Source organism: Struthio camelus, chromosome 2 (genome assembly GCF_040807025.1).
Source record: "Struthio camelus isolate bStrCam1 chromosome 2, bStrCam1.hap1, whole genome shotgun sequence".
Taxonomy (NCBI): Eukaryota; Metazoa; Chordata; class Aves; order Struthioniformes; family Struthionidae; genus Struthio; species Struthio camelus.
The window spans coordinates 45637826-45651556 of record NC_090943.1 but is presented as its reverse complement, the minus strand read 5'-3'; the positions used below and the strand labels follow the sequence as shown (position 1 = coordinate 45651556).

The 13731-nt window shown below is 40.1% G+C and overlaps 1 long non-coding RNA gene across 1 annotated transcript in view; it reads left to right on the top strand.

Annotated features, from left to right (window-relative positions):
* Positions 1–11640, top strand: part of LOC138066338 (uncharacterized) — a 53817-nt gene extending 42177 nt beyond the window's left edge. Inside the window, exons 2-7 of the long non-coding RNA XR_011139688.1 lie at positions 1005–1265; positions 2243–2415; positions 4100–4616; positions 6475–6603; positions 8212–8241; positions 9055–11640. This is a non-coding gene — a long non-coding RNA (uncharacterized lncRNA). The remainder of the gene's footprint in view (positions 1–1004; positions 1266–2242; positions 2416–4099; positions 4617–6474; positions 6604–8211; positions 8242–9054) is intronic.
* Positions 11641–13731: the final 2091 nt, after the last annotated feature.

The window sequence follows — 13731 nt, the reverse complement described above, 5'->3', positions numbered from 1 at the left end:
TATGAGATCCAACATGTCTAATACTTAGCATATCAAACGTATAATACTTAGTAGGTGAAGGTGCCATATAAAACATCTATTGTACAAAAACAATGATACTTACATTTAGTAATGAGGTAGGAAGAGATATATTTTTTCTGTGTATGAACACATTTACTGGCTAAGTTGGAAAACAGTTAACCTTGACTGACTACTTACAGGAAAAGAAATTCAGTGGAAATACTGAAGATGAAGGGGGGTAGAAACAAAGAAATCCATAGTTGGTCACACTCCTATTTCACAAATTATATCCTTTGCAAGAACAGCAGAAAGATAAAACCTGGCTTGAAGTTTTGATAAGGGATTATTCAATGACTTCTATTTCTACGAAGCTGTTCCAATAAGATAACAAAAGAAGAAACATTATACACACAGTACTCAATAAACAGAAAGTTGGATCCAGCCTAGCAGCAGTAGTTTGTGTGACACAGGCTCAGGCTGTCAGCATCAAACTAGCTGCCATGTACTTTGGTACAACAGAGAACCTAATTAAACAGGAAATGCAAATCAATCTATCTCTGCTAGCAGAAGCAAAGAGAGAGGCTATAGTGTGTTGGTGAATCCCAAAAACAGGATCTCAGGCCAACTGTTCGATTTCTTTATGCCTGTCGTTGGTCTTGGCCAATGTGACTAAAGCCAGGTCTGACACTAAAAGCTAGATGGGTTAATGGCATTTGGCTGTTTGGCTGTTATGTTCATGCGAGGGGTCTTTGTGACAAGTGATTATTACAAGAGACTACAGCCACAAAATACACAAGGCACCGGGAAGAGCTAGCTACCAGTGTTCCAAGTACTGTTTTGTGGGATCCTTCTGCTGTGCCCAATGTCCTACAGATGTTGGGTTCAAGGTCAAGTTTCCATATTTTTCATTGCAATAATATTTTTCTTTTCCACAATTTTCTTGGCATTTAAAAACAACCCCTCATTACTTCTCAATTTTTGTAACTTTGCTGTCTTTCCACTAGGTGCAGTTGTATGTCTCTTTAAGGACTGTCTTTATCAGAGGGACAGTTAAGGAGATGAAATGGTGCTTCTGGGCCTGTGAGGTGAATACCTGTTGCTGGGGAGTAGTCCAGGTGCCATGAGGGATGATCAGGAGTTGCAACAGAACTTCAGGGCTCAGAGGTGATGTTCCTTTGAGAGAATAAAAATGAGAGCGGCTCCGCCAATTTTGGAAGTGGATTTACAGTCACGCTCTGGAAGCTTGGAATCCTGGACAGCTCTTGGTTAGTGTGCCATCATTTTTGTAAGAATATTTAAGGGAGAGAGGTCGTTATCCAGGCGGAAAGTATTCTCTTCCGTTGAAGGTAGTGATTCTAGATTTTGTGCCAGAAATAAAGGAGGTTTCTGAAATTATTGGTGTCCTCGTGGGCCAGCAGAACCCAGTCCTGCCTTCCTTGGTGCATCTGACCTTGCCTCAGAGCACAAAGAGGGAGTACCTCACTGATGTGGGATGGCTTTCTAGGGTTTTTTTTCTGAGCACTGAAGGAGAAAATGCGAGTTATTAACATCTTTGGAAGAGCACATCTTTTCAGAAAGCTGCAAGCAGGGACCTCTTTATCAGATTGATATACTTCTATTGATACCATCACAGGTACCAGTAATAAGGCCTCCCAGCCTTCTTTAGCTCATGGACAGGAGTTGCATTTCAATGCTGCCTTGGACAGGAGCAAGGACTGATTTCATTACAGTCACAGAATTTTGAACTTGGTAGCTTGGCAGGCCTGTGTTTTATTTACCAATTGTACATAATCTTACTTTATTTTGCACATATATGGGGAAATGTAATAGGTGGAAGGGACACACAGGTGAGAATATTAAGTAGAAATATTTAAACAGCCTCGTTAGCTGCAAGAAGGCATTCAGTACTATAAAACTGGGGGAGGCTTGAAAAAATATTTTAAACTATGTGAAGTAGAATTGTAACATGCTGGGTTTTGTGCACTAGCTCAAATGTTTGTCAAAGTCTGTGTGAATATGGTAGGAGGATGCTACCTGAACCTATGATGTTTTGTTTTATTTGATCATCTAGATAGATGTCAATTTAAAAAGAAGTTTAGTAGTAACAAGCCAGGAGAGAATGCATTAATAATAATACATTTCAAAACCTATCAATGCTTAAATATTCATTTATATTAAAATACTTATGTTTAAAAAAGGAAGAAGGTTTCCAGATACTGACTACCTGACTACTCTGCATTAGTCTGTCTGATTTAGGTACAGTTGCTGTTCTACCAGCATGGCATGACAGATAAGGAGGCAAGCTGTGAGGCAAGCCATGAGCACCAAGCTATCTGTGGACTGTACTGTCATTGGGATTGCAACTGTCTGAAAATCTTTTATCGTGTGTTCTGCAAGATGTGTAAATGCTGTCCAGTGAGTACCTTGTTAAAATTCATTGACTGAGAAACATGTTTGGGTGTGGGCACGTGCAAAGCTGTGTTAGCAAGCCTCTGTCAGCTGGACTGTGGGAACCTGAGATGTGTGTGGTCTCTGCTTGCCCCAGCTGTGAAGAGACATGTGTTAGTTTAAACAGCCTGCTCAGGTGGATTGGAGGTGCATGTGGCTGGGTCTTGCAAATGAGCTGGTGGGCTCTCACATGCTATGTTCCAGTCTCAGGATTGCTTTCGATGCTGTACTAGGCTCTTAGTTTGCTTCTCAGTGAAACTCTTGGTCTTTTCCTTCAGTCTGCTTTGTTGGGGCATGCCTTTAGAATAAAGTGGTCTTAAAAAGTCAACTTATTTGTTCTCTAGCTGCCTCCACACATGACATCCCTTGAAAATGAGGGGGAATGTAGGTTTCTGTCCTACTAATGGAGTGAAAAAAGAAGAATGTGCCAGAGAGTCACCTGAACGCTCTTCCATTGCTTTTGTTGCGTCTCTTGGTTTTTCAAAGTCTACGTTTAACCTGACTGAGTACAGAATTCTTCCGGTTGTACCTGGAGTCTGTGTCCCCTCCTATGGGTGTGTTTGCCATCAGGGACAGGCCCTCCTGTCTGTCATCAGTGGCCACTGCCAACATTTTCTTCTCCTGGGTCTTGTGAGGCACAAGTGACAAGACTGGAAAAGTGTCACTGCCAAGTTTGTCAGGGACCTTCCTATTCTGGAGGAGAGCAGCCCCATGTTTTGTGTTTTCCTCGCTTCCCAGAAGGGCTCTTGCTGTGCCTTTGTAGCATATTGTTTAGCACAGCCCAGTTTTCTTTTCCACGCTGCAGCAACCATGTCACTGTCTCCTGCAGCAACCATGTCACTGTCTCCTGCAGTGAGCTGTAAGAGGCAGTGCAAGCCCATGGGCCTAAGAGATCCAAGAATCCTTTCCCAGGCAGCAGCACAGGTTTGAGCTGGAGCTTTTGCTTGGCAAGATGGGCTAGTAAATGGGCTTGGCAGGAAAGAGTGAAGACTTTGATTCCTAGGATCCTGGCATTCCTGGGTGGTGGAGTTCAAACTGGTGACTGAAGTAGACACTTCCTCAAGAACAAAGGCACTGTGGGATGGTTGCTGGAAGATTGTTCTTATCGGGACTAGTCATGTAGCACCTGTGCTGGCAACCTGCTGACGAAGTATATCCAAAGAGTGCTTAGTTTCTGCTATCTTATTTTAGTAACATGGTCTAGATTTTCCTACCAGGAATCATGTTTAGGCCTGTTAACAGAGGTAATTTTGGCTGGCACAGCTCCGTAAGTATGCATCTTGCTTGAGGACTTTAGCAAGGATGGAAGGAATGGCCTTTGACCATATTGCCTGGAAAAAACATGCTAGTAGTGCTGAGTCACCTCCCTTTCATGCTGAGAGCTTGGCGTTGGTGAGGAATGTCTTCTTTTAGCTCTGCCTTTGAAATAGCATGGGATGCAGTGGGGGTTCTTGTGTCAGTAGCATGCAGGTGACATGCAGGGCTCTTTCACCAAAGCCAAAAAGCGTGGACTTGCTTGGCTACAGCCTGGGTGAAAGTGAGGTCAAGATTGACATGTGCGTCTGGGAGAGATAAAATGGAAGAGCTGCTGTCTGTGGCATTTAGATAGCACTATAGGAAGACTATAATATAACCCTCCTCTCTTTTATAGGAAGGCCTGCTGGCTTGGGGTTACTCTGCTGCTTCTGAAGACACATGCAGCTGTAGTGGGCAGAGTGCCTTTTCATCAAACGAAGATGATCCTAGTTCTGTCTGCTGAGCATCACATTAGTCCATATCTTTGCCCAGTTCAGACTAGAGTATGGAAGTGCAGTTGTAGTGAACATATATTTACGGAAACATAACGGCCTGTTTATTTAGTGGTGCCCAGGCCAGCAGAGACACAAGTGCTCCTTACCTCTTTTCTTCTGCTATATGTCACTCCTAGTGATGGCAGTAGTACCACTGCTGGAAGTATTGCTACTGATGCACACATCATGTAGTCTGGCAATGGCTGCTATTGTCCTTTGTTGGATCTAGGATATGTCACCTCTGTTGCTTGTTTCACCAGAGTGTGGAGGTATCTGAAGCCAAAATTCCTTTGTTCTGTATTTGTACAGTATCTAGCACAGACACAGCCTGTGCCTCAAAGAGTGCAGTCGAGTACACAAATCTTTCAAATGGGCAAGGTAAGTAAACAAGAAAAGTATTTTTTGATCTATGTTTGTAGGAAGTTGTCACTGGAGTTCGCCCATGTTAAGTGAAGGGGGATTGGAAGGCAAAGAATAAGATAGCACAGGGGATAACTGATAACTACAAGAGGCTGCAAGAGAAAGTACAAAGATTTGGGTATAAAAAGCTAATGGTGGGATAGAAGAGTCTGATGTGGTGGCCAAACTAGAGATGAGACTAAAGGTGTAGTTTTGTAGCAGCTGTAGCTGATCTACTGGGGGCTGCCATGGTCCTTGGAGGGCTAAGCCAGCTGCAAATCCCCTTTTTTGGGTTGGTTTCCAGCTGGCTCATCTCCCTGCGTCAGCTCACTATGCAATTGCAGAAGCAGCAGCGCTAGTACAAGAGGGGGAAATGGTACAGTGCAGTGAGGAGCAGGAATGAAACAGCCCACATTTAGGTGAGATGATACACCTATGAGACCCTACGGGAGCCATTTGAAACTGAAAGAGAAGTAATAGGTGAAAGGGGAGGAGGCTCACTAGTAATGTTGACTTTTTGCTTATTGTCACAAGCTATGAGAAGTATTAGGTTTGAACAGAGCTTTTCAGTGGCAGAACTAAATGGTGGTACTCGCTGCCCCGTGTCGACAGAGGAGCAGTGTGCAGAACTTCAAGCCTGGTAGGAGCAATAAGCCCCAGGATTGTAACTTGCCTCTGGCCTAGACATCTTGATAGGGCAGTGATATAACAGAACACTTGAGGTACTTTGAGTGTAGCTCCTCACTGGGAAAAATCCTTTCCATCTGGCTGTATAGTAGCCAGAAGTGTTTGATTACTGTGGCTCCTGCTCTGAGACAGAAACAGTGACGTCACAGTCCCAAAGCTGTCATCTTTTGACAGAACCCCTGATAGACAGGACCCCTGTCTGTTTTGACAGAACTCTCTGTGGCTTCTCAAAAAATACTGTCAGCAAAGGAATTTTACTGTGACTAAAAACTGAGAAGAGGGAAAGCTAATCATTCTAGCTCTGGAAGGAATTGTTTTCTAAATAACATAAGTCCTTGCAGTCTGTTCCTACTCATGCCAGAGTTCTTTGGGGAGTTTTTCTAAACTCTAGTCCTTAGCAAAGCAAGCTTTCCTACAGCCAAGTATTAGAGTTAACCTCCAAGCTTTATTTTTATCTACAGTTTTCTTGGCAAATTATGAAGCTTATGTTTGGCATTTTATTTCCATCTACAATCTTCTATCTTTGGTTTGTATTACACTTTGCAGAGCTCAGAGTTTATACAGGGTTTTAGGAGGGTGATATAAATCCTAATAAGTTTCTATATAACCTAATTTAGAAGCTTAAACAAAGAAAGCCATACCCTGTACTGGAAGGTTTGTGCAGAGCAACTGATGTTAGTGTTGAATGAATGACTATCTTTAGAAGTGTTTTGTTTTTCTTTCAAATGAAACTGCAACGGAGAAGAAGGAGGAGAGCAAATTTCTTACTGAAATGCAATACAACAGTAACACTTAAGTACCTTGCAGGATCTGAGACTAGAGAACAAAGTAGGAGCCTTAATACTGTAATTATTATGTGTATTTTATTTGACAAAATAAATCCTGGAAACTTTGTTTTTATAGACCGTTTTGGTATGCTAGAGTTCTGGAAGGTTTCTCTGTAACTATCATAGTAGTTTTATATTACAAAGAACAAAAAGTAAATGTTTATAATGATTGCAGGACTTTATGTTCTTATTGTACCTTGCAACTAGGGAACGAAAAGTATGTTACAACCATTGGTTGTACTGAGTTAGGTCAGGACTGAATGTGTTAGCTTGATTTCTGCATCTGCTGATGTAAATGGATGTTTTACTTGCAATTTAAACAGGACTGACTGAGATTTCCAAAAGCAGTCCAAACCACACCACACAGCTGAAGATAAAAAGTGTTGTCGCTGTATACTTTTACTTTGCCAGAAGAATATAAATAAAAGCTTCAGACAAATGCTGATGGGGAGGTAAGGTGGAATGCCAAACCTTTGACAGTGCCTGTTGCCTTCAAAGTTAAGCAGGGTGGTAGTAGTGTTAAACTGGGAAGACTCATATATAATAAATTTGTTAATAGACTTCTAGTACTAATTTAGATCCAGAAACTGGGTAGGAATAAAATAAGAACTATTTCTTGGCTGTAGATGGCTGCTGTCCTTAAAGGCAAGGCAGAAATATAAAACGTCAGCAATTGTGTGAGGATATGTCTGTATGGACAATTTTTCACTGGGTGATTAGTCCCAGCAGAGCACCGTGCTAACATGGCTACTCAGTTCTCAGTCCAGAACTGCCCCGGGTCCAGTCAGCTCAGAGTGAAGGCAGAATTTGCTCTAATCTGCCTTCCTTTGTCCACGTAAAGATATCTGATGGACTTCTTCCTCTCTCCTTCAATGCTTTTGAGATGACATACTGTTATTGCATAGGCTGCACACGGACTACCTGACACAGATACCGTCAACTCTGGATAGCTGAAATGATTTACACAAGGTGCAAATCTTTCGTAAGGAAAACTTTTGTTCAAGGAGTATATCTTGTCCAGGGATGGGTGAAAGCAGGGTAGAGGCTGTATTCAGTTTTTTCTACCTCTTCTACATCCAGGCCAAGATGTGCTTCACTTAGATAGTATTAAATCATCTTCAAATTGTGTTTAAGTACTAGGACTATAAATATGAAAAAAAAAAACCTCTTTTCAAGCTGAAAACCAGATAAACAGGCTGCAGGAGAATGAGGTGCTGTAAACAAGCTCTTGCAAGTGGATGTATGTTGGCTGTAAGTGCAAACATGCACTGGTAGACATCATCAAAGCAGACATCCTAAAAATCACCTCAGCCGAGGATGTATGAATGGAGACTCTCTGCAGCTCTTCAGAAATACTAGTGACCATGTTGATAGTGGCTCTGATTAATATTACTATTTAGAAAATAATACTGATATCGCTGTGGATAATCCTCTGAAAAAAATGAGCTCAGTGTTCAGTGGTGGGCAAACTAACTAGCAGAATGTTACAAATTATTAGGAAAGGAATAGCAAGTACTAAGAAGATGTTATGTCAGTATTAGAAACCTGTGGTTTCAATGATGTACACAGCTGTGCCTCGGAGTACAGGAGAAGTGGAGATGAGGACAAGGGTTCAGTGGTACAAACTGACTTTTATGCAAAAGAGGATCCATAGCAACCAGGTCTGATCAATCTCCCTGCCCCAGGGAAAGATGTTGCCTTCCACAGAAGAGTAAAATGACAGCACTTTACATAATTATATGTAATATGGGGAAAATGAACAAGAAATAGATATTGGCTATTTCTTATAACTTAATTGGGTGCGCTTAATTCTTCAGGTACAAGGAAGTGAGTTTAAAAATGAAAGGCGTTTCTCTTTTACTCAGCAAAAGTATAAATCAATTCAAGTGTATGTTGGAGAAAATCATGGCAGTTTGGTCTACTGGCAGCCCCTGAACATGGTGGTCTGGAGACAGCCTTCAGACCAAGGGATCCCTGCGCTGGTTGCTGAGAAGTGGGAGGATATGCCAGGGAAGAATCATACTAAAGTTGTTCTATTTCTTTTTTCTTTTTTTCCTAAGCGTCTACTACAGGACAGTGTCAGAAGCAAGGTATGGAACATAAAGAGCTGTGGCCTGATTCAGTACGGTAGTTTTTACCATTTTTCATTTCTTCTTGCGGTGCCCTGAGCAGTCAACCCAAACGAGGTGTGCGTCCTACACGATGCCACGAGTGCCTGAGGAAGTAGCACAGGGATCCTTGCTCAGTTTCAAGTCAGTGGGAACATTTTAGTGGACACGACACTCACCAAAGAAAGCAAGAGTTTTGTAGCTGGGTGCTGACTTGAAATGAGGGTCACATGTTAATTTCAAGATTTGTGTCCATTTTCTTAATGTTTTTGAGGTTTGACTATTTCAAGTTTAAATACTTACATGTGCACTAAGTTAACAGCCTAGTTTTTCTTAACCGTTGAATGCTCACAGTAACCCATTCAGCACATCTGGTAATCTAGTCACCACCATAGACAAACTAGCTACAAACTTAAAGCATTTCCTGTTATGTAGCCCCGTTTAAAAGATGTAAATAATTGTGTCTTTTAAAATATCTTCCCAAATGATCAATTTCTGTATACTGTTTCCAAATATTTTCTCTTTCCTTATTATTTCTTTAAATGTAATTTCTCTGGGTATTGATTCTACTTAAAGTTTTTAAAAGAGGAAGCCTAATATATTAAACCACATTTGCAGACAGAAAATTGCTAGAAGAACGTTCAGTTAATAGCAATTCTAATATTAGACAGTAGATAATTCATAAATTAAAATGTATTAGTTTTTAAATTCATAAATTAAAATTTATTTTTGATTAAAATTACTTTAGATGAATTCCTGAGCTAATGTCTTGTATGAAACTTTCTGCTATTATAGATGTGCAACATGATCACACAGAGAAAGATTTTGTCTTTCAAAAGCTGGACATTTCTATCATCAGACAAGAATTTGAGCTGGTGTCCAACCGTGGTGCACCTTCAAAATAGATGATAGTAACAAAACAGCAACGTGAAGAGTGTAAAGAGCATTTCGGCAGCACAAAGATATGGATGGTCTGTCCGGTGCACTTGTAGAGCTTTGCAGAACAGCTTTGGGCAACAAGAAGTAAACAAGAAATGAAACTTATAATACAAAAAGAGGAATTTTGGAGGCGCTTACCTTGAGGCTGAATGCGTCAGTACAACCGGATGTTTCTGGAAGAAGGTGAGACTGGGTAAAATTTTAATTTTCTCTACCAAAAGGAAGAAAATCGAAGAAAATTTTTATATCTTTTCTGTCTAAATTTTGATAGGATAAACTCTGACTTGCCTTCTCCCCTTCCCCTTCCCCTCCCGCCAGTAATCAATCAATTAGAAAAAAACCACATATCTGAGATAAAGTAGGCATGTTTGCTAAAACTGAAAATCCATGTGATCTGGCCATAACCTCTTTAATCCTTTGCTAGACAAGTGGAAGTCTAATAGCTACCTTTTGCTGGACTTCTGTCAGCATTTTTTATTTTCAGATTGGTCTGTAACTGGACAGGCAAATTATTTTGCAATAGCTGCTGAATTAAGGTGAAGTCCGTAATTCAAATTTTGAAACTTAAATGTAACTTCTCCATAATTGGAAATTCACTGCCTGGATGTCTGTCAGGGACACAGCTATATGTATCTTGCCAAAAACAACTTGGTAGTTTGTAATCACAAGGGAAAACTTAGCTTCCCAGCTGGCTGATGGGATGTAATCTGATTCCTGCCCAGTTACCAGTGTGCTGCAGAAACATGTGTCCCAATTGTTGACAGAACAATTGTCCTGGATAGCATTTACTTACAGTTCGGTACTTTCATAAATATTATAAGAACTTACGCTGCAAAGCACAGAAAGAGCAGGTAACAGTTTCCATTTTCACTGTGATGGCCTGGGGCCATCGCTTCTAAGCACACTGCTAGCTCACTCAGTAAATCCCCTAGACTGGAGAACAGGCAATTTAGGAGTTGAGACAGAGCATGCTGTACCTTGCTTTCTTTAGCTGGTCATTCTCATTTCTGCCTGCTTTCTTCTCACTCTGACCCTCTGGGCTTCTTTGCCTAAAATTGCTTAATAGGCAGGATTTGTGCCCTGGCTGTTTCCAGAGGGAAAACAGAATAAGCCATTAGAACAGAAATGGAAGCCTGAGCAAGAGCGCGTTTTGATGATGGCTCAGGAAAATATTTAACTGTGATCTGATTTTTCTATGGACATCCCACCTCTTAGAATCCGATGACTCCTTTGTTAAGAAAAGTCACAAGGATAGAGCAGATTGTAAGGACCTGTAAAGTATTAATTTGACTTATCTTTTGATGATTTGTGAGGAATTGTTTTCAGTAAGACAAATAGACAGTAATCTCTCTGGATTTCTGCTGTAATCACTTTATCTCCTGCATAACATAGCTAAATTTGCCATAGATTATTTTTCCTTTCACCTGATAATCTTATTGTAGTACCTTTTTACCGTAGTATTTGCTCTGTTCTGTAGAAATCTCATATAGGAGCCCTGAGCTTTCCAGAAGTCACATTCACACAAGGGATTTCTACGACAGTCCCCTCGTGAGGAGGTTATAGCGTCAGTAATCCCTAATCCGATTTGCATTAGGGAATACACACAGCTCATTAGTAGTGCTGTCTCCTTAAAGTTAATTACAACAGAACAAAATGTAGGACATGAATTTGACTTGTAAATAAGCGTTCCTCATATCCGTGCTCCTCTCTCAGTGCCAGAAAAACAGAGACAGTGTGGCTGGTAACACATGCAGCAGGTATTTCTCTTTAAGTAAGAGAGGAAGCAAAGCAGGCCACCTACTTCCTCCCCCAAAATATCACGAAGCTGTGCCTAGTGGGACGTGTAACCTCATTTGCATCAGTCACGTCCTTCATTAACAAACAGATTTTTTTCACTATCCTTTCTATGCTCTGCAAGAAACAATATTCATGTCTTTTCTCTCAGGAGGCCAGAAGTGAAGATTTGCCTTCCTGGCTTATTGCCATACTCTTGCCAACTTTCTTTCTAATCTTCTTGCTAAATTCCCTTTTCAAAAAGGAGGGTTTCCTAACTCTTGTGGAGAAAATGGAAGTACATAGGGTTATCTCGAACATAAGAGTTGGAACAGGCAATGTATAATGGATTTGGTAATATTCGTTAAAACACTAAGTTTCAATCTGTAATTAAATAATGTCTTATGATACTTTCATTTGTTATTACGATTTATTTAAATATGACATGGCTATGACATTATTATCTATTATCTGAATATTATCGTTCCCTATGTACCTTACTTCTCAGAGCTGAAATGTCTCAAATACAGAAGAAAAGTAACCAAAGTGGAAACATGTTTTTTGACTTTGTTGTTGATCAGAAAGCAACCACCACAATAGCAAATTGAAGTGGAAAGGCAGTGACTGCACAAATATAGTATCTGCTTTTTCCTTTTTTTTTTTTTTTTACCCTAGTATATAGTTCTTTGTGAACACAAATTAAGCTCTTGATAGCGTACTGAGTTTGAAAGAATGGTTCTACTGATATAAAGTTCAAAAAATATCTTCTATGTTGGCATTGGTTCTCAAAAGAAAGGAAAGTGATGTTAATACAGATGATGTTAGAACTGTTTTTAAAGGTAATAATCTGATGGATCCTTGGCTGAAGACCTTGTAGTATGGCACTGTAAGACAGAAATGCCAACGAAGGCATTTTATATTTAGATAATTGGCACATACTTAATTGGGCGTTCTGGAACAGAGTCCAGAGGGTGTCCAAACTCATTTAGAAGTTGGTTTTCATCACAACAGGTATGATTAAACTCCCTGGGGTGATGGAAGAGAAATTGTGTGGGAAGAATATGATCATCTAAAAGAGCCTTACGGGAGAAGAGATTTGGAGTCCCATATTGCACAATTTATCTCAGATACCTGGAACCCAGAATATATGAATATATTTTGTATTTATTTGATATCTTCCTTCTGTGCATGTGAAAAAATTTTACAGAAGTTGACTAACCTTTAATAGTCTTCCTTGGCTGAGAGAAGGTTTAAAGGTTTAACTCAGGGCTTTAGGCTAACTAGTGCTATAATCAAGGTTGCTGATAGCTTTGATCTGAAGGCCTGGACAGATAAGGTTAAAATATTAAATTGAGATCATATATGGATAACAAGGAATAAGTGCAGATGTGACATGCGTGCGACCACAGGATGGGAAAGAGCTTCTTGGAAGCTCTTCTTGGAAGAGCTTAAGTTTAGTCCTCTGCTACTGCAAGCATTTACATGGTAAAAGCTTTAATGACTACTTCAAGGTCTGTCTTAAGATAAGTAGGTCTCTTGCTTTCCCAAGGTTGCCTTAGATGTGTCTTGAAAGGGTTCCCTAGACCTTCATTCTCCTGGTGGCTAGAAACCTCTTGCAACCTAAATTGTGCCAACATTGTCTTTTAAGTTAAACTACAGTTCCTTTTTTGTGTCATGGAGAAAGAATGAAGACAGTGGCTGCTACGGAGATAAACAACGTGATGGTATAACGTCAGGAAGGCCTCTTTTGGTGGTAAGCTGGACACAGCAATGCTGAACTGGGGCCCCAATCCAATAAACACTTAAACATATGATTAAGTTGGAGGATGGATTTCACTACTTTTCTAGATAGGGGGCTGAGGTTTCTTAAATTTTAGATATTGCACACAAGTGGGAAGGGGGAAGAAATCTAAATTTATGATAAAAATCAGTTGCATATATGTTCAAATGTATAAGAAACTTAACTTTTCTTTGAAGTCTTCTGTTGCTACTACTGATGAAAGAGCAAAATGTATTATTTGTATTACAGTACTCAGACAAGCCAGGCATTGCGTATGAGAAAAGCTGACCCTAAAGAAGGGTAAATAGAAATAGATAGAAGACACACAACCAAGACCTTAGGTAGTTTGTCAGTGACCTTTTATAGTATCTGACCATGCCTTCTGAAACGGCCAGGTTCCACAAACTGGAGCTAGTAAATCCTCTCCTTCTATCAGAGCTCTATACTGATTTCAGAATTGCAACATATCTGACAATGATTAAGCAGGAGATTTTTCTTTTCTTTTCTATTCTTTTTTTAAAGACATACTAAAGCTGAAACAAATTTCCTTAGACTGAAAACTCTTATTCAGCTTTGTAAAACCTCCAACACCTAACAGTTTTTAAATGTCTATTTGTCTTTCTTTTTATGTGGAAGAAAGAAGAAACATAAAATCAATTGACCTTCTAAAAGACAGGAGAAATAAGGAGAGAAAATGAAGCGGAAGTGATTTTATTTCCTTAGTAACCTGTCTTGACTTGCTATATACCTTTCAAATCTACTTTACTCATCTAAACCTGTACCCGTTCAAACCCCTGACTACATTAATAGTGACATCACAGTTTTGTTTATACCGAAATCTCCTTTGAGGGCGTCACAACAGAGGAGATTTTAGGAGAGGTATTGACTATGCCTCATATTTGGAATTTGCTAATTTAGGTATACCTCAGATATGCTGCACTTGTCCTCTAGTCTGCATGTTTCTTGACCCATAGATTATG